Source organism: Hemicordylus capensis, chromosome 3 (genome assembly GCF_027244095.1).
Source record: "Hemicordylus capensis ecotype Gifberg chromosome 3, rHemCap1.1.pri, whole genome shotgun sequence".
NCBI lineage: Eukaryota > Metazoa > Chordata > Lepidosauria > Squamata > Cordylidae > Hemicordylus > Hemicordylus capensis.
In genome coordinates this window covers 91,944,831-91,966,090 of record NC_069659.1, presented here as the reverse complement: position 1 = coordinate 91,966,090, position 21,260 = coordinate 91,944,831, and the positions used below count along the sequence as shown (strand labels likewise).

The following is a 21,260-nucleotide window of genomic DNA, read 5'->3' as shown; positions in this document are numbered from 1 at the left end:
CTTTTGGAGAAGCCTGAAAATGTCTCAAGCTGCCAGAAGGGTGAATATGATTGCTCTTAGGGGAAAAGGTTAATTGATTTAGATTAATTTAGTATAGAAAAGGGTTAGGGGACATTGGGTTCGGGGACAAAAAGCACTTTACACTTTTTAAGAATGATATCATTTGATTATGCTTATATTTTAATGTACCTTTTGCCACACATTTATCACCATATGCTTCGAGTCTTGAAGCAAAACTTTTAAGCTTTAAAAGGTGTGTTCATTTGGGCTCTGGGATTTGGATCATACGAAAAGCCTACTGAGGCAATAAAAGCACCAGATCATTTGAGCATATTGTCACTCTTGACTGATGCAGATTTTCATTGATGCAGATTTGGTTGGAGAGGACTGGGGGTAGGTTATTCTCAGTATCAGGGGTGCACCTAGGTATTTTTGTCACCCAGACGTGAAGCTGAAGGGCTTTGGAGCCCCCCCCGCCGCACACGGTGACGCCCCCCCCCCCCAATTTTTTTAATATCTTTGATCCACTAAAAAGCTCTAATTTTTTAATACCTCTGATACAGCACCCACTGCTGCTGCCTGGCCCCGCCCTGCACGCTGCTGATATTTCCCCCTCTCTGCCACTCACTGCTATTCCCCCCTCTTCACCAACAGAGGGGTGAGCAGAGCGGAACAGGCCACACACCCCCAGCAGTGGTGGCGGCAGCGGACACAGGCAGGCCTCCTCGGCCTGCACAGACGAGCCTCTTCGGCCTGTGCATGTGCACCATAGAGTATGGAGTGTCACATCTTGTGACATCATGGGATGCGACACTCCATACTCCTACTACACGCACACGTGCACGCAAGCTGAGGAGGCCAGTCTGCATAGGCCGAGGAGGTCCGCCTGCGCCTGCCATCGACACTGCCGGGGGGTGGCCTGCTCTGCTCTGCTCACCTCCCCCAGCAGTGAAGAGTGGGAAATAGTGGTGAGCAGCAGTGAGGGGGAAATAACAGAGGGGGCCCCTGAGAAGATATTTTCTCAGAGTTGCTTCATCAGTTTCCTTCTTTGATTAGTTTCTTTAAAACAAAACAAAACATGAAACCCCTCATTTTTAAAGAAGTATGTTTACATGGTTTTAGCTGGTTTCCAGTTTGAATTTTCCTGTCTGCCATGTTGTCTTGCTGCTGTTTTGCTTTTATGTTTGTTTATTATTTATTGTGGTTTTGTTGTGTTTTTATTGTAAGCCACCCCAAGCAGCAGTGTGCTGGAGGCAGGGCTGGCTCAAGGCATTGGCCAGATTGGTCTCAACAAGGGGCATCAAGGGTTAATGGGCATCAAAAAGAACCAAGCAGACCTCCATCCTCTCACTCCACAAGGTCTAACAGACCCTTCCTTCACCAATTCCCTGATCTTATCTGACACAGGAGATAGGGCCACTTTGCATCTCACTACCCAGAGTGGGGAGGAAATTAGAATACTCTTTGAACTCGGACAGCTGTGAGCTTTCCCCTTCCCTCATGGCTTTAAAGCTAGAGGACAATGGCCTGGCCAGTGTTCACCCTTTTTCATTTGCAAATGGATGTTCCACAGCGAGAAGCTGTAGAGATGAACACTCTCTCAGCCAAGGACCTGCCTACTGATAGACCAAGGTAAAGCTCAGTGCTAATCAGTTAGGAAATGCTTTTTGTGTTTTCTTTTGAATTCCTGTGTGCCTTTCTTTACTTCAAATTTCAACCTACTTTCTCCCAATTCCTTATTCTGTGTGCAACCCTTTTTTCTTAAGAAAGTTCAGATACTTAGATGTGGCTTCAGTCTGATTTAACAGGTTCTGGAGGGTTACTTTCAAAACTCTTCCCCAAGTGCCTCGTAAGGTCATTTGCTACTGTTGAGTTGTTTTCAAAATAATATATTGTTGTCTAGAGCTGGATTGTGTGGACTCTGGCTGTACAGTGCCTGTAAGTCCCAAGCCAGACAGTTCTAGGTTGTTGAAGCAGTGTCAAAGTCTGGTCAGTGGCTTAGATCAGTCTTCAACTGGTGGCAGCCTACCCTGAAGGAGCGGCGTGCTCCTAGATTTGGGATCAGAGCAATCTCTTTACTGGGGATAGATCCTAGGAAAGCATAGAGTCACCCCTGTTTCGTCACAATTTTCTGGTAGCTGGTGAGATCAGAATTGAATTGTTTTGCAAGAACTTTGCTACAAGCTGACTGAGAGCCAGAACCAGGTTGCACACATGAGGTGGAAAGGAGTAAATAAATTTCTGTTCAGTTTTAGGAGTCAGTTTGAAGGATTCAGTAAGGTGCAGATCCCGGCTGGGGCCCCTCCTGAGCAAGGCACTCCATCGGCTAGCTGAGCCCCAGAAGCTGCCCTGACCTCAAATGAATTGAACAACCCCCAACAAGACTTCCTTGTGGGTGTTCACACCACAGATTCAAATGCCATTCCAGCCAAGCATCAGGAAAGCATAATTATAAATGGGAAGATGGAAATGGGATAGAGAGACTCTGAAGCTGATATTACCTCCGTGCATGAAAGCCTTGTAAGACTAGAGATGATTGTGCCTGAGAGAAGTTGGGCAGTTAAACCCTTTGAAAGTGCAGTGGTGCACCTCCTGCCCACTTGCCAATATTTGCCCAAAGTACCAGGGCTGGGAAGGTCCCCGGACAGTTACTGTGCACAAGGATTTACAAACTGCTGTTTTGATTGGAAATGATCTGAGCAACCAGGTTGCCCCACATGCCTGTGTCAGTGTGGTCACATGCAGCCAGGCTCAAGCAAGCTCTAATGAGACGGCACCTAGGGATCCAGAAGCCCCGCTCTCAGACCCACCAAACCTCATTGATGATGACCAGCCACTTGCATCACTCTCAAGTACCAGTGATGCCATGCAAAAGGAACAACCAGTGCCCAGGGTTAACCCAGAGACCAATCCAGTAGTGGAACAAGATGCTGTCCAGATCTGTCCAAATCTTGCCGAATTGGGGAGCAGAGGAACTCAGTGCAGCCAGCCCAGAAAATGCACCTGAGGTCTGCTTGTGGAAAGTGGGGAGAGAGAAAGAGAAGCAATAATGTATAGGATGAAGCACAGCAGAATCACTTTAACTACAACAATATTTATATACTACTTTTCAATAAACATTTCCAAAGCTGGATGGATGGATGGATAGATAGATCAATCGATCCCTGTCCTGAAAGAGCTCACAATCTTAAAAGAAACATAAGATAGACACCAGCAACACTCACTGGAGGTTCTGTGCTGGAAGTGGATAGGACCAATTACTCTCCCGCTGCTAAATAAAGAGAATCACCACATTTTAAAAGGGCTTCTTTGCCCAGTTAGCAGGGCTTCAGTTCTGCCCAGCTTTACTCTGGACCACTCCTGCTTCCACACACATGATCTTTCAGCTTCCACCTTTCCTGGATCATCTGCTTCCTTTCCTTTTGCTTTCCTAAGTCCCTCTGTCCAGCCCAGTGATTTCCAAAATGTGGTTTGCATACCTCTGGGTATTTGAGGGCTTCCCTGGGTGTACGAATACGTATATGATGGATATTTATATACCACTTTTCAACAAAAGTTTCCAAAGTGGTTTACATCGAAATAAATAACTAAATAAGCAAGCAAGCTCCCTGTCCCCAAAGGGCAGGGATGAAGGGGATGGATAGGACCAGTTGCTCTCCCCCTGCTAAATAAAGAGAATCGCCATTTTAAAAAGGTCCCTCTTTGCTCACTTAGCAGGGTGTACCTTTTAATTTACTATTATTCAAACTATAATGAAAACAAGAAGTATTATTGCATTATTTGTCCTTTTGTGGGGGGGGGGTAGTACTTCCAAGTTCATTTTCTGAGGAAGAGTATGCTACCCATTAAAGTTGGTGAGGGGAGACTATTCTAGCCCATTACACTGGAACAATTCCATTAGTGCCAACCAAGAGCCTAGAGGCTTCTATTACAGGAAAATGCCCAGTAGTACCACTCCATTCTTTTATGCCAGACAGATCTGTGCTTAACAATTTTGTAAGAACTTCAAGAGTCAAATGTTGTGAGCTGGAATTCATGCTGCACAGGAAGAGCAGTGCTCCAATGAGTAGACACTACTAGCTCCAGGTCAGTGTTATAGTAAGGGAATGCTTAACAGACTTGTGCTTATGAGTTCAGTTCATTCAACACACCAGAGCCCAACCAAGAAAGGGAACCTTCTGTTTACTTCTAGTTACACTATGATTGCGACTTGTAAACTGTAAATATATGGACAGATTGATAAATATAGAAAATGTGAACACCCGTGATTTGATGAATTTACACTGATCATGTCTCTTGCTCCTGTTTAATCAATTAATAGTAGTTTTCAACTGATGGCATAATCAAAATAGCACCTTCCACTTGACTCCCAGTTTTAGCAACACAACTCAATATATTCTAAAATTAATCTAGTTCCAAATATTCAAATTTGAATATATGATATCCCAATAACCTCAATTAATCCCAAGGTAGGACTGGGGGTGTGCAAACGTGTTTGAATTCGAACCCATTCAACATTGAACATGCCTGGTTTGATGGTTTGACACCAAACCACCCTTGAACTGGCCAGTTCAGGTTCAGGGGTTAGTGTATTTCTTTTTTTTAAAAACCCATTGGGCATGTGTGGTGGCCTCCAAAATGGCCACTGCCATGGAGGATAAGCCTGGAACAGGCTGAAAACCTGTTTTCAGCCTGAAAACAGGCTGAAAAAAAACAGCCTGAAAAACAAACAAACAGCCTGAAAAACAAACAAAACAAACAAACAGCCTGAAAAACAAACAAAACAAACAAACAGCCTGAAAAACAAACAGCCTGAAAAACAGGCTGAAAACAAATACACCAAGTGTATTTGTGAAAAACCAGAGGCCAGCAGGGCGAGAGGGACCTCTGGAGACCTCCTGCTGTGGTTGCAGAGAAGCGCTTGGAGTAGGAGGTGGTGAGTTTTATTCTAGTAAAAAAAGGGTTTTTTAAAAATAATACATGAACCCCCAAACCCGAACCAAACCAGGGGGGTGTTCGGGGGGTGCACAAAACCAAACATGCCCAGTCTGGTTCGAATCCAGTCCAGACTCGAACCAAACTAGGCAACCCAGTTTTGTGCACAATCCTAGGCAGGATTTCGTGGCATTCTGGAACAAGTCCATGTGCATATACATTTGAATCCATTAAGTAAGGTTTGGTACTAGTTTGGAAGTATTGTGCCTGTCATCTTTGTGCACTCCCCTGACATAAAACATGAGGATTACACATGCACCAGTGTTCAAACTGAAACACAAGGAAGATAAAAGGCAGGCTTATTTTAATAACTTTGTTTGTTTGTTACATTTCTATACTGCCCAAAACGCAAGTTCTCTGGGCGGTTTACAAAACAATAAAAACAGCCAATAAAAGATTAAAACATTTCAACAATTAAGATTAAAAAGTTAAAATTATTAAAACAATTAAAACAATTAAAACAGTATCTAATTAAAAGCCTGTGTGAACAGATGCATCTTGACTGCCCTTTTAAAAGTTGTAAGAGATGAGTAGGCTCTTATGAGGAGGCAGGAAGTGTGTTCCAAAGCCTCGGGGCAGCAATGGAGAAGGCCCTTCCCCAGTAGCCTCCAGACGAGCTGGTGGCAACGGCAGACGAACCTCTCCAGATGATCTCAATGGACGGTGTGGTTCATAGCAAAGAAGACATTCTCTTAAATACCCAGGGCCCAAGCTGTTTATAGGTTATAACCAAAACCTTGTACTCTGCCCGGAAAATTACTGGCAGCCAGTGTAGATGTTTTAAGATAGGAGTGATATGGTCTCTCCGAGATGACTGAGAGACCAATCTGGCCACCACATTCTGGACTAACTGCAGTTTCCGGACTATGTACAAAGGCAGCCCCACATAGAGGGCATTGCAGTAGTCAAGTATGGAGGTGACCAGCAGATATACTACTCTTCTGAGGTCATTTATCTCAAGAAATGGACTCAGCTGGCATATCAGCCGAGGCTGATAAAAGGCACCTCTGCCCACTGCCTCAACCTGGGACACCAGGGTGAGTTTTGTGTCCAGAAGCACCCCCAGAATGTGTACCTGTTCCTTCTGGGGAAGTGTGACCCCATCCAGAACAGGCAGATCAAAATCATCTCCTGAGTTCCGACCCCGCACAATAAGTACCTCCATCTTATCTGGATTCAGCCTCAGCTTGTTACCTCTCATCCAGCCCATCATTGCCTCCAGGCAGGCATTTAGGGAGGTTATGCCCTCTCCTGATGACATTGACATGCAGAAATAGATTTGTATGTCATCAGCATACTGGTAACACCCTGCACCAAATCTCCTGATGATCTCTCCCAGCGGTTTCATGTAGATGTGAAACAACATGAGAGACAATATGGAGCCCTGAGGGACACCATACCGAAGTTCAGTTTTTGAAGAACAACAGTCTCCAATCGACACCATCTGGAATCTGCCCAAGAGGTAAGAGTGGAACCACTGCAAAGCAGTGCATCCCACCCACAACCCCCTCAGACACTCCAGAAGGATACTATGGTTGATAGTATTGAAAGCCACCGAGAGGTCCAAAAGGACCAACAGAGTCACACTTCCTCTGTCAATTCCCAATTGGAGATCATCCATCAGGCCGACCAAGGCAGTCTCCACCCCATAGCCTACCCAAAAGCTAGTCTGAAATGGGTCTAGATAATCAGTTTCATCCAAGACTGCCGGGAATTGGGAGGCCACCACCCTCTCAATTACCTTACCCAGCCACGGAAGGTTGGAGACAGGCCTATAGTTGCTCAACTCTGAGGAATCCAGGACAGGCTTCTTCAGAAGTGGTCTAATAATTGCCTCCTTAAGACAAGGAGGCACCCTGCCCTCCCTCAGAGACGCATTTATGATCTCTACCAGGCCTTCTACAACAACCTCCCTGCCAGATAGTATTAGCCACATCGGGCAGGAGTCAAGAGAACAGGTGGTAGGCCGCATCGCTCCAAGCAGCTTGTCCACATCCTCACAAGTCAAAAACTGAAACTGATCCAGCTTAACCACATAAGAGGAGTCACTGGACACCTCCAATTCAGACACTGCAGTAAATGGGGTCTAAATCCAAGTCAGCCCAAATACGTGAGATTTTATCCTCAAAGAAATCATTAAACACATCACAGCAGGTTATAGATGGTTCCAAATTCTGATTCAAGGGAGGAGGGGCACTCACTAGCCCTCTCACAATCCTGGACAACTCCACCGGACATGAACTTGCGGATGCAATACGGGCAGAAAAGAATCGCTTCTTTGTCACCCATATTGCCAGAGCATAGATCTTCAAATGTGCTCCATGTCATAATCTGTCAGATTCGAGTCGAGTCTTCCTTCACTTGTGCTCCAGTCATCTACCTCGCTGCTTTAGCCCCCATAGTTCTTCCGTATACCAAGGGGCCAATTTTGAAGAGGGGCGGAGAGGACGCTTAGGTGTGATCATGTCTACTGCCCTGGTGAGCTTGCTGTTCCAGTTCACCAGAGCATCAACAGAATCACCAGCAGAGCCAACACTAAATCCCTCCAAGGCTTCTTGGAACCCTATTGGCTCCAGTAACCTTCTTGGGTGGGCCATTCTAATGGGCCCCTCGCCCCTGCAAAGGTGGGGTGTGACTATGAATCCAACCTTAACCAGATGGTGGTCCGTCCATGACAATGGAGAAATCACAGGAGTCCCCACACACGGAACACCACCAGATCAGAGTGAAAGACCAGATCAAGCATGATCAGAGTGAAAGACCAGATCAAGCATGTGACCTGCAATGTGCGTCGGTCCCGAGACCCTTTGGGATAGGCTCACAGTCGTCATGGCCGCTATGAACTCCTGTGCCACCCCAGACAGATTGGTCCCATAGTGGACATTGAAGTCCCCCAGCACCACAAGCCTGAGAGACTCCAATGCCAAACCCGAGACCATGTCCGTCAGCTGAGTTAGGGACTCCACTGGGCAGCAGGGCGATCGGTACACCAACAGAAGTTCCATTCTATCCCTGGTCCCCAAACTTAGGTACACACATTCAATATGGTCAGACACTTCAACAGGGATCCTGATCAGGAAGAGGCTATTTTAGAGATCTCAGCCACTGTACCTCCCCTCCCACATCCCTGCACCTGTTCTTCAACAGAGAGCTCTCGAAAGAGAAGCTGGGACCAGATTGGGCCACCAGCCTCCCGCAACTAAGTCTCTGTAATACAGACCAGGTCTGCCCCTTCATCCAGAATCAAATCATGGATAGTTTCTGACTTATTCTGGACAGACCTGGCATTACAGAGGAGCAAGGTGAAAGTCTGTGGGAGGTTGGCACTGCTTCCCAAGGTCAAAGAGCTGGCAGGGCAGCCGGAAGTAATAAAATTCTGACTTCCCTTCCTCTGTAACAATGCGCTGACCTGCCAACTTTACTTCCTCTATTCCAATCCCCACCACCACCAGAATAGCCATCCCACAGTCAGTGGACACACACCCTGTCTCCCCATCCCCAGACAAACTAAGTCACATCTGAAACACCCAGGATCCAAAAATATTAGAAGCCCAAAAATATCACCAGGCCCTCACTCTCGTTGCCCCCTGAGGTGGCTCCCCCAAAGGGGTGACCCCCTTTGGAGTTGCCCCTTCGATGGCAACCCCACCGGTGGTGGGCCTGCTGTCACTGTGCTGCAGTCCTTTTATAAGCCCAGAAAGATGGCTACTCTGACCAGCTGACCCTCAGGGACTGCTGACTCACCCCCTCTGGCCCTGATCCCACACAGACTCACCTACAGGGCAGCCCCAGCTCCACAAGCTAGAGGGCACCCAGGCTAGCAAGCTGACAACAGCAGAGAGGAACTTCTCAGGCTCTCACCACTGGGCAGCCACTGTCTCTGGGAAACAGATGTTAAAGCCTCCTCCTCCCTACAAGGCTTCTGGAAACTGAGGCAAGAATTGACAAGGATATTTGACAAGAATATTCAGGAAAATACAAAGGAGTCAAGTAACTACCCCATGCCATTTGTTTATGAAACATTTTGCTATTCCTTTTTGAGATTAGAACAATGGGTTAAAATGAAATGACCTCTCCTTAGGAGATGGAATGATAAATAATCAAAGACTAAAAGTGCAGCTGAACAGGGAAAGTCAAGGAGATTAAAGAGCACTGATGGGAAGGAGTTAAACAGAGCAATTCGCCCCTGTTAACACAGAGAGCTGCTTCTCCTGTTACAGTCTGAAGCACATAGGTGCCTTCTTGAGAGTTTAATCTGTGCCTAAAAACCATGACAACCTCATGTCAGAATGGTAATAGATCTCTCTGTAAAGCAAAACTCCAGAATTAGCTCAGGAGGTCACATGCCTTATCTAAAAGATCACAGGGTGTTTTGTTTTGTTTTTTTCATTTTCACACAGGTGTAACTCTTGGGAGGGTATTTGAAGGCTAAACACACAGAGCACTAGCATGATCAGAATTCCCCATTCATTTCAGTGGAGAAAGCAATTCCATTTGCACATGCCTATGGAAGCATCAAGCTGCCTTCTCCATTAAATTGAGTAGGAAAGAAGCCCTTACAGGTGAGAGAACCTACTGTGTGCACATTTGTAGTAGTACATGTCCTGTAATGTTAGGGATGTGTGTGCTTTCCTCCTGGAAGCTCTCATGTTGCACAGAAAAGCTTTACAAAGTGACCACAGGGCATTCTAAAGCATCGCCAAGAAGAAAACAAAACTCAGATGAAGACACACTTCCTTCTAGGGATGTGCAAACTGATTCGGGTACAAATCAATTTGTACCCAAATCTAGCTGATTCGGGTGATTTGGAGACAAAACAAATCACCCCTGTGGTACATTGGCTAGATTTGGGTACAAATTGAAGCTTGCCTGATTTGATTTGAATTGATTCGAGATTCAGATCCCTCCTATTAATTCTCCCAGATTCCCAGATTTCATTAAAAAAAAAAAAAAGCTAAGCTCTAGCACTTGTAGAAGTGGCATTATGGAGCAGAATGTGTGGACACTATTTTTCAAGTGTTTGGTTTCTTTGGTGTATAATAACTTTTCCTCAATGAATCCCTATGAGGATTCATTACACACCATCATTTCTTCTATTCATTTTGACTGTTTTTGACAGTGCCAACTGTCAACTGCCATGCGCCAACTGCACCCCACTCCCACAAGGCAGTGGGATATTACTCAGTATATGTTCTAGGATTTTTTTTCAAGTGTTTAGGCTCTTTGGTGTCTATTGACCTTTCCTCATAATGAATCCTTTTGAGGATTTATTACACACCAAAAAGTCTAAACACCTCAAACATTCCTACACTATAAACTGAATACACAATGAGGCCATTCACACAATTGAAAACTGTGTTCTACCCTGGTTTGGGATCTGTTTGTACTCCCAATTTTTGATTGTGTGGAAGCAAGTTTAGAGGAAAACCTGGGTAAAAGTGATTGTGTTGAAGCAAATTACTTCTACCCAGGTTTTCTTCAAACCTTGCTTCCACACAATCAAAAATTGGGAGTACAAACAGATCCTAAACCAGGGTAGAACACAGTTTTCAATTGTGTGAATGGCCTCATTGGCTTGTGAGTTGTAGGGTAGCTGTAACATGGGATGCCACTAATTTCCCACCCCCACCCGCAAAGCAGTGGGGTCAAAATGAACAGAAGAAATGAAGGTATGTAATGAAGACACCAAAGAATCTAAACACTTCAAAAATACCTTTGAAATAAACTGAGTACCCCAGTGTGTGTGTGTGGGGGGGGGTGTAGTAGACACATAGCAGTTGACAGCTGGCACTGTGTCCAACGATAGTCAAAATGGATAGACGAAATGAAGGTGTGCAATGAATCCTCATAGGGATTCATTTTGAGGAAAAGTTATTATATACCAAAGAATCCAAACACTTGAAAAATAATGACTGCACATTTTGCTCCATAACTCCACTTCTACTAGGGCTAGAGCTTAGCTTTTTTAAAAAAATGAAAGCTGGGGGTCCATGTTAGGCTTAGGATATGGCAACTTCGAATCCCCATTGTTTCCTATGGCAGAAATGTTCAAAATCAGTAAAAACTTAAAAAAACCCATTAAAAATCAACCACTGCCTTGAAATGTGGGTGGTAGGTGGCACCCATGGGGACCTACCCACCACTCAAATTTGGTGCCTCTAGGACCTTGTTAAGTGGTCCGAATCAGTCCAAATCCAAATCAAATCAAAGCAAATACAAATCAAATCTGGGGTGATTTGGAGCGGGTAGATTTGGATAAAAAAAAATAAGGGGTGATTTGTTTTGGGCACAAATCAAATAAAAAAAATTGATTTGTGCACATCCCTACTTCCTTCTAAGTGAATCACATGATTAAAAAACCAATACAGAACTAGGATTGTTTTTCGGAAGTCTTGGTGGGCCACTCAGGGGCTTTCTGCAGTTCATCACAAATGAGTCAAGCAAACGGAAGGCACAAAGCTAAGAAGCTGAAAGCAGGCAAATGGATTTGGAGAGAGATTACATTTGCCAGCAGACTGTAGCAGGCATCCTGCAGCACTGTGTGGGCGGCTGCCTGGCTGGCTGCCTCTTTGCTTTCCTGCCATCCCTCACACACAAGCTGTACAAAAGTCCCCCATATAAGGTACTCATGCTGAGTGACAGAGATTGTTACAGACTTCAAGGAGCATACACAGCCTTACTGGGCTGGTAGACAGTGTGTGTCTGTGCGGATTTGGCCTGCATTTTTACATAATCCTAATTGATGAGCTTTCTGCTATTTTATTTTATTTTATTTTTTAATTTTTTAAAATATTGGCTGTGCTTCAGAAAGGTGGAAATAATGTTTCCTTGCCAGGAAGAAAAGGAGCACTACAATAAGAAAATATGAGGAGGGGGGGCAGTGACTATTAAACTATAGTGTTCTTATATGTAAGGTTAGAAGAGGAAAGTTTCCCTATTTTTAGTCTTTGATAGTATTTCCAGTGTCCATCGCACTTGAAATGCACTGAGATCGAGAGACTTGTACTAAAGGCTGATCCAAAGGGCAACGTAATTGCTCTACTGGGTGAAACCAAGGCCCATCTGGTCTCCCATTCTGTTTCCAGCAGTGGCCAGCCATGCAGATACTTCAAAGCAGGAGACAAAGGAGATGGCCAACTCTTGCTGTTTGTCCCCAGCATCTGGTTTGCAGAGGTGTTTTGCCTCAGGGCTTGAAGTTTGTGTGGATCAGTCCCATCTTACACTTGGCAAAGTCATCCGTTCTCCAGGGATGAGCAATGGATGAGATGGGAGCCTAGTTCCCATGCCCAGTTTTGACGTGCAAAGGCTATGAGGTGAGAATTCACCCATCATTTTCCCATAATCAAGTTGATGCATCCCCATACTGTGAAATCTAATATTTAACAGGTCTTGGAAAACATCCCAGTCCAGTCACTTCCATGTGTGTGGCATTTGAGAGATAGTTAAGCACAGCTCTTTGCATGTGATCAGGCTGCCAAAGAGAGAAGGGCAGCTGGTTAGCAGGGAACTCTTGTGCATGTGGCATGGCTTTGGATCATTCCCCAAGATTTTTAATCATTTCCCAGTATATAGTAATGCAAATCTCACCACATGTTCAAGGAAGTATTTAGAAGACAGCCTCAGCACTAAAAAAATAGCATTGTGATGATTTTACCATATCAAATATAGTGATTTTACCATATCAAATATAAACATGAGAATCATGCCACAAGAATCAGGAGAAGTACAGCAGACAGGGCCATCACAAGCCAACGACTTTGTTCATATATTTAGGAACATAGGACCTTTAGTCCATCTAGCTCAGTATTGTCTACACAGACTGGCAGCGGCTTCTCCAAGGTTGCAGGCAGGAGTCTCTCTTAGTCCTGTCTTGGAGATGCCAGGGAGGGAACCGAACTTGGAACCTTCTGCATGCAAGCATGTAGGTGCTCTTCCCTGATCCCCGAGGAGAATATCTTACAGCACGCATGCATATTGTCTCCCATTCATATGCAACCAGGGTATGAATGCTTAGCAAAGGAAACAAGTCATGCTTGCTACCACAAGACCAGCTCTCTTGTTCTTGTGGGACAACAAACACCTGCTCCCTTCCAAGCCAGTTCAGCAATGAGGAGGACTGGGGAGCCAGCAGTCAGCACTAGCCCATGGGAGGAACCCCATTCCCACAGAAGCCTTATTTCCATTTCCAGAGAGGCAAGACTTCTCACAGCACTACTACCATTCCATTAGAGGAGACCTGCCAGAACATCTGGGAGATTTGGAGGTATGGCAATTCATGTCTCTTCCACCTCTCACAACACCTCTCATTTCCACCCTCAGACTGAGATGGATGGAGGAGCCGGCAACCAACACTGGTAGTTATAAAGTGCTTCATAGTTAAGCTTCATAAGCAAAACTAGTAACCCACTTGGAGCACATGTACAAATGATTAAAATATATTTTAAAAACTGTCCTCTGAAATAGGAGTCAGGAGACCCTCCTGCTTTACACTCGCAGAGATCCAGAGGTTCCACTTGTCCCTAGCAGGATACTTTACCTACAGAAGCATACAGGAGCCCTCAGATTATTTAAGCAACGGGGGAACTGGGCAGACTATATTCAACGTGTATGCTTTTCAAGCACAGTCTACATTTTTCTGTTGATGGAGCCAGAGCTGCGTTTCCACCCTATCGGCTCTGGAAGAAGAAGAGAAGCAGCAGCAGCTCTCACTGATCTTTGATCATGTCAAGTTGGAGAGTGTAATATCTGGGGGTGGATTAAGATAACCAACCACTCTACACACAGAGACATACACACACTTACTTTTAAAGTTGGGGAGATGCACCTTTTGTTTCAGCTTGACTTTTGAATGACCCTTTTACTCTGTTGTGATGACCCCCATTTCCATATGCAAAGTGCTGCAAAGACAGCACTCACCCTTTCAGTGGCATCATTTTCATTGCAATTTCCACAGTCTGAGGGAGAAAAGGGGAAAGCAACTTGAGCTCTCAGACTCCCATTGCAGGATGCAGAGCCCAAGGAGTTCCCTGGATGATTTCTCAAATGTCCCTGGTCTGGTTTCCTTTTGCTCTATTCAGGACTTATGAAGGGGGAAATATCAAAATGAAATTATATCATGCTGCAGGAAGCATGCATGTAATGAAAAGGTCAAGAGGTATCATTACCAGCTCATAGTTTTGCACCCTGCATTGTGAGAGTCATGAAGCAATGAGTTCTTCTTCCATTAGCAGTGTTCCTACTCACCTCTTTTTCTTCTTTGTTTAAATTAAATGTAAATGTAATTCAGGCTTAATGTGGGCTATTTGCTTTAATTGAAATGCCCACATAAAACCTGAATGCCAAATAGCCTACAATCAAGCCTGAATGGAGCTGCTGCAGGTTTGTGGAGATTCCTGATTCAACACATACTGTGCTTGTTGAGTTAGACGGTCTCTGTGTTTACACAGGGAAGTGGAAGATGTTTTCTTAAGGTCTATTATTAAATCCAGCCATTACTTTTCTTTAAAAAAAGAAAATCTGAGCCTATATTAACACATTTTTGGTACAGGTTTTATTCCCTGAGTAGATGTTGGTTATAGACCCAGGGGTTAGGTTTACTTGTGCTTTTTGTGTCTGGTATTGCTGTTGCCTACCCAGTTTGTGTGAGAGAGAGGCAGGGGAGGGGGAGAGATGTGCTTTCCTGTATGCTTTTGTGTCATTCTGAGTTATTCGCTCTACAGGGGCTGCTCTTTGGGTGCAGCATAATGTGAACTAGACTGAGTGGCCACATTCACACATAACACAAAACCAGGGGTGAAGGGACCTCTGGTTTGGGAAATTGTACATCTGGATGTGGGCAGCTGCAGTTTTGTCAAAAAATGGATCCACGGTTTCCCTCCCCTGACAGAGATTTGTACCTTTGGTTAGTAGTGAGGTCCACTTCCTAGACCTCCGGATCCGCAGTTCCAGCGTTACATCCAAACACTGGCACCGTCGTCTGGTTGCTTTGCAATTGGAGTTAGTTGAGGGAGGAAGCTCAACCCTCACTTCAGCTGCTATTGGCTGCTGGGGCTGTCCTTCAATAAAGAAGGATGCCCAGGCAGCCAGTTCCCCTTTCTCTCTGTAGTCAGTGAGACTGCAGAGAGGGAGTTCTCCATTTAATCCACATTTAATTAATTAATTAATTAACGTATTTATTTGGATGGGAGAGTATGGGGAGCAGGGAGCATTGCATCCATTTTGCGTATGAAGGCAGCAATATGTGTTGGTTTGCACAGGGCAGCTGGGGAGTTGCCATTGCCATGTGGCAATGCTCTTTAAGTTCCTACCACCACTGAGTGGCAGTCAAGGGAGAAAAGCAGATAAGAGGTAACACTGGTAATAAGTATCTGGTCTGATACTACAGACAACCAACAACCCATGTGGTATAGGAAGGGCTGTCTCTAGCTTTTGTTGGGTCCAGACCAAGAACAGTTTGTGGGTGTTGGAGAGGCACCTTCTGATGGCATCAACTCTTAGTACCAGCAACCCTATTGACCACTAGGGGCAAAGACAGTGAGCAAGGGAGTCCTCTCTCTGACTACGTCTCCTCCACTCTGATTCCCTTTTGTTACACTGGTAGTCTCAGGTTTCATTCTCTCACCTGGAGAGAGAAACGTTGTTCTTCTCCCTTCCCCTCTTCCTGTGTGTAGCAAGCAGCTAGGCATGTAGGCTTGTCTATTTCTCATGTATTTCCTAAATAAATTATTTTACTTAGGACTTTAACTCCATATCTCCAGGCAATATTAATTAGAAGTGCTCTCCTTGCTCGTGTACTTCCACTATTGGTGAGGTAGATGAATGATCTCCCCTCCAAATCTCAAACAGTGGTGTTGGGGCAGGGGCATGATAAATCACTATTGTTCCTGCCCCACTGGAACCAGAAGAGCTTCTGTTGCTGAAGCAATCCAGAGCCATCTGTAGCACAAGGCCCTGGATACAGATACAATGAATATTTATATACCACTTTTCAACAAAAGTTCCCAAAGCAGTTTACATAGATATAAATAAATAGAATGGCTCCCCATCCCCCAAGGGCTCACAATCTAAAAAAGAAACATAAGATAGACACTAGCCACTGGGTAAGACACAACTTAGCCCATGTGATGTTTCAGTTCTACATATAAGATTTTTTTTTTAACACAACATATTTTCTTATACTAGTTTCTATACACTTGGCGCCTCACCAAGAAAAGGAAATAACTTTCCAAATTTATGTTGTAACAGATTAGTGGAAAGGCAAAAGGTAACTCCATGAAAGTGTAATTATCTATTTTAACTGGATTCTAATTGCTGCATTGGAGGCACTGTTTATCATTCCTTTTATTATTTATTTCAAGCCTCCTGATGGTGAGCAAAACAGGCGGCTTCAGTAATGCATAAATATCTGTGAGCTAGCACTCAGATATGAAGTCTCAGAGCCTTTATGTTATCACCATCACCCAGGCATGTATTTTTTAAACATCCACTGCTTGGGAGTTACCTTGAACTCAGTGAGTCTTTTCCCGCAATAAACACACATAGGACTGGCCTGTTAGAGACTTTTCCTGCTTTAAAGTACACTCACTGAGTTCAAGCTAACTGACTCCCAAGCAATGGATGTTCTTTCGACAAAGCACACAGTACACTGAACCACCATCTTGAGGGCAAAAAAACCCAACAAAAATTAGGTGCATTGATACTTATTGCTTTTTTAAAAAATGTCTGGATGATCGTGATAACATAGCAATAGCAATAGCACTTACATTTATATACCGCTCTATAGCTGGAGCTCTCTAAGCGGTTTACAATGATTTAGCATATTGCCCCCAACATTCTGGGTACTCATTTTACCAACCTCAGAGGGATGGAAGGCTGAGTCAACCTTGAGTCCCTGGTCAGGATCGAACTTGTAACCTTCTGGTTACAGGACAGCAGTTTTACCACTGCGCCACCAGGGGCTCACTGAGACCTCAGTATCAGTGAGTTCATACAAGGTGGAGCACCAAGGGCTTCAAAGGGTTACCTCCTGGCTGTCCCTTTGGAGATGCACTGAGCATTGCATGCACTGAGTCCTTATGGAGATGCACTGAGAATCCCTATGGGAAGCTGCACTGTGGCAAGGTGGAGGCAGGTGATGAAGGCAAGGTGGCTATGAGGGTGGCTGCTTATTGGACAGCCATTGTTCTTTGTCTCTTCTTTCCTGGAGTCCTGCCTCTCTAAGCTGGAGATGGGGAGGATTATTCTGATTTGCTGGGCAGGAGGTAAGAGAAAAATACCACCCCACCCCAGCCGCCTTTACAGGGACAGAGGATTCATTTATTGGGCAACTGATTTGAGGAATCTGGAGGGAAATTAACCTGAGTAGGGGTTTGAGTGGCAGGGGATAAATTAATTGAAGGAGAATATATTTGGGGTAATCTGAGTTTGGAGATAAATTGGTGGAGGAGGGAAATTGCTTTGGGAGTTTGATGTTTAAAACTCAAATCCAACTTCAGCTTTATATCCAGTTTGGGGTTATTCTTACAATGGTAACTTCCTGATTAGATTACTGCAATGCACTTTACATGAGACTGCCTTTGAAAAGTCTTTGGATCCCAGAGCAGCTTGCAAAAACAAGTGCAGCAGCAAGAGTTTCAGTAGGTACACATCTCAAGGCACTTTAGCAGCCCTGTGGTTCAACAACTTAAGTGGCTCGTAATTAGTTTTGGAGCCAAATGCAAAATGCTGGTGCAAACTACACACTGACAGGGATAAGGACCACATTTGTGTATGTGAGCTTGCCAGAACTGTTTGCCAAAAGCATCTGAAGGCACATGAGCCTGCTCTGAAGTCTAGTGAGGCAGCAACTTGCTGAAACTAAGCAAATTTGGGTTGGGACAGTCCCTGGGTGAGAGACCACTTTGGAATGCCATAAATACTGCCTTGAATTTCATGGCTGAATAAAGGCAAGATTTTTGTTTTGTTTCTATACCACCCATCCATAAAATGGTTCAGGGACATGCAGAATATGCAGAAATGGTTCAGGGACATGCATATAAAACTATTATAATATTAACACAAAACTCATTAAACACTATTAAAACCACTTAAATATTATTAAAAGCCAACAAAAAAGGTAGGTCTTTACACCCTTCTTACAGCCTTCTTACAGCCTAACACCCCTAGGGATGATAGACCTCTTACTCCCAAGGGAAGCACATTCCACAACCTAGGATATCAATTTAACAAATACACAAATGATTATGTTATCATTAGAGGCCCTGTTTCAGACAACGCAATGTCTAAAGAAAGGCAGGTGGATAACAGGGACAGGGACTTCTCATTAGTGGCACCCTTGTTATGCAATTCCCTCCCCAGGGAATCCTGGATGGCACCCTTCATTTTTTCTTTCTGAAGGTAAGTTTTAGGAATGCCTTTGGAGGGGTCTAGTTGGATGTGTCCCCGCTGCTGCTTGCCTTTTTATGGTTCAGCTGTGTGATGCTGTTTATATATATTTTTATGTTTTACTAATGTTGTCACTATGGGACGTTTTTGATTTGTTTTTGTAAGTTGCTGTCTTTGTGCTTTTGGAACTGTGTTAATATTTACATGTTTATGTTTTCATTGTTAACTATCAAATTATAAGCAAATTATAGGCAACATTCTCTGTAGCTGCCCCAAGAGTCTGGAATGCACTCCCTGTCGAGATAAGAACCTCCCCATCTCTGACAGCTTTTAAAAAATCCTTAAAGGTCTACCTTTTCACTCAAGCTTTTTAATTTAATTGTGGTTTTAAGCTGTTGTAAGGTTTTTATTTCTGTGTTTTAATTTTGTATGTAGTTGTGAGCTGCCCAGAGACAGACGTTTGGGGTGTCATACACATTTGACAGATACATAAAGAAAAATAAGCAGACCAGCGATTACATAGGAGCATATATTTTTAACTCTACTCTTAGCAGTCATTTCTCCACTGTTTCATTTCAAATTTTCACCATAATTCTCAGTTATGTATAATTAACAACTCAGAATACATCCACCAAACTGTACCTGTTCTGATAGTAAATGTGTTGAAAACATTCTTTCTATGCAAAACCTAGTAAACTTGAACCAAGCTCTATATGGCGGGGTGGGGGTGTGGAATCCACAACATAACAGCCCTGCTGGATCAGGCCCAAAGCCCATCTAGTCCAGCATCCTTTTTCATACAGTTGCCCACCAGGTGGTTCTAGGAAGTCCACGGGCAAGACCTGAGGGCAATTAGGGATCAGCCAGTATCACAAAGATTCTCATTACACTGTTCCGGAGTTTATATCTTATTCTGTGTGTCACAATCAGATAGGATGACTTTTACTACCAAATTATTGTATTATGTATGTTAAGATGACTTCTTGTTTCCACAGCTACTGATTCTGATTGGCTGGTTTTTCTTTTTTTATCTCTCATATAGATTAATGAAATTATACATCAGGGAAAATAATAAGGGTCAAAAAACAAAATTATCAAATATCATAAGGTACTAGCACAGAACAGTAAAACAAAGCTGCAGTATGTACAGCTGCAATTCATGGAAGAAATCAGCCAAGCATCTGGAAAGTGTGGAGACGGAGGCAGTAAGATCAAAGCAATTTGGCATTTTCTGTAACACAAGAAGACCAGGCATCAACCACTGAACACCACAGCCCATCACAAGCTCTTTACATATCGCCAATTAAAATTCATTATTCAGTACAAAATCTAAGCCAGATATCTGCCATTTAAAATGAGACAACATAATGTCAGCAAAAAGGAATAAAAAGGTACTAAAGTAAAGAGAGTGTTCTATTGAAATTCACACAATTGTGTGTGTGTTTTTTTTTTACTGTGTTTAAATTATGTATTAGACTTCAACTAGGAGAAATTAAAAAGCAAAGACCACGAAAGAAAGTTATCCAGATATGAGAGGACAGATTTTTTGCACCAGAATTACGGCAATAATTTTACAACTTCCTTTCAAAACCTTTACTTAACCAGTGGGCTTTTGCCCTCTTATCTCATACATCTAAATACAGCTACCCCACAATAAATTTCTGGCAGCTTTTATTTTTTTTAAAATGAGCATTTGTGATCATTACTTATCTTAATTTATGTCTAGAAGAATAAAGGCTAGAATGCAATTTATTGTTTGCTACATTCTGTTCGAGCATCGCTGTGGGATTCCTGGCTAAAAACCTCACCGCCTTGGAATTCTAGCTGCCAAACAACACAGCAGCTGGAAAAGAAATACTGAAGAAAGGGCAAGGGGAATTTCCCTCTGGTATGACTCAAATAACAAAGCTTATTTAGCTAGTTTCCACCCACTGCTGTCTTTGTTCCCCTCCCATTCTTAGTCTACAGCTTGCTCTGAAAATTTTCCAAACAGATGGTGTCATCTCCATGGGAGTTGCCTCCACAAGAACAAAATTTGGCCCTTCAAAAAATCCTAGGTAAAAATTGTTTACCATTTGAATTCCCTGTCAGTTCTGAAATGAAACGTTTTGGCAATGGTATTGATGAGGTAAAGCAACTATTTTGTGGAAAGATGTCAGCAAAGATGTTGATAAACTCTTTATTTATTTCAGCGAAACTCAAGCACTAATTGCAACCTGAGAGAGATATAAAATGATCCCATGCTTTTTATTGCCTTGGAGAAATACCCTGAGAGGCTAATTTCCAGTGCTAATTATAAGCTAATATCTGTTTCATGTATATTCTGTCCTTCCTTCAAAGAGCTCAGGGGCATACATGGTTTCCCCCACCCAATTTTATCTTCAGAACCTTCAGAACCAATGGCGGATTACTGGAGAGGCAGAGGAGGCATCTGCCTATGGTGGCAAAATTTGAGGAGTGGCTTGCCACTCCTCAAATTTTTCCACCCCTCTCTGGGGACAGCAACAGCAGCTGCAGGGAGCGAAGGGCGCGGGGCAAGGAGAAAGACCCCTCAATGTTTTTTTTTTTAAATCACCACTGTGTGGCGGTAAAGGGAGAACCCGATAAAAGGGGGAACTCTCCACACCTCACCCTGGGCAAAGAGGGAAAGTTTCCCCTTGACCCCGCTCCTTGCAGTCTACTTCTGCCACACAGTGGTATTTTTGGCAAAAAGCCTTTTTGCCTACAGGTGGCAAAAACACTAATTCACCCCTGCTCACAACAACCCTGTGAGGTAGGTTATGATAGGAATAGTGACTGACCTATCATTGTCATCCAGTGAGTTTCATGGCTGAGTGGGGATTTAAGCCATGGTCTCCTCGTTATTAACTCACATTTCACAC

General features: G+C 43.8%; 1 long non-coding RNA gene across 1 annotated transcript; it reads left to right on the top strand.

The window, feature by feature from the left end:
• The first annotated feature begins 837 nt into the window (after nt 1–837).
• Nucleotides 838–19,880, top strand: LOC128349744 (uncharacterized). Its single transcript, XR_008318967.1, has 3 exons — nt 838–968; nt 9,396–9,557; nt 19,421–19,880. It is a non-coding gene; the product is annotated as an uncharacterized LOC128349744 (long non-coding RNA).
• The last annotated feature ends 1,380 nt before the right edge of the window (nt 19,881–21,260 follow it).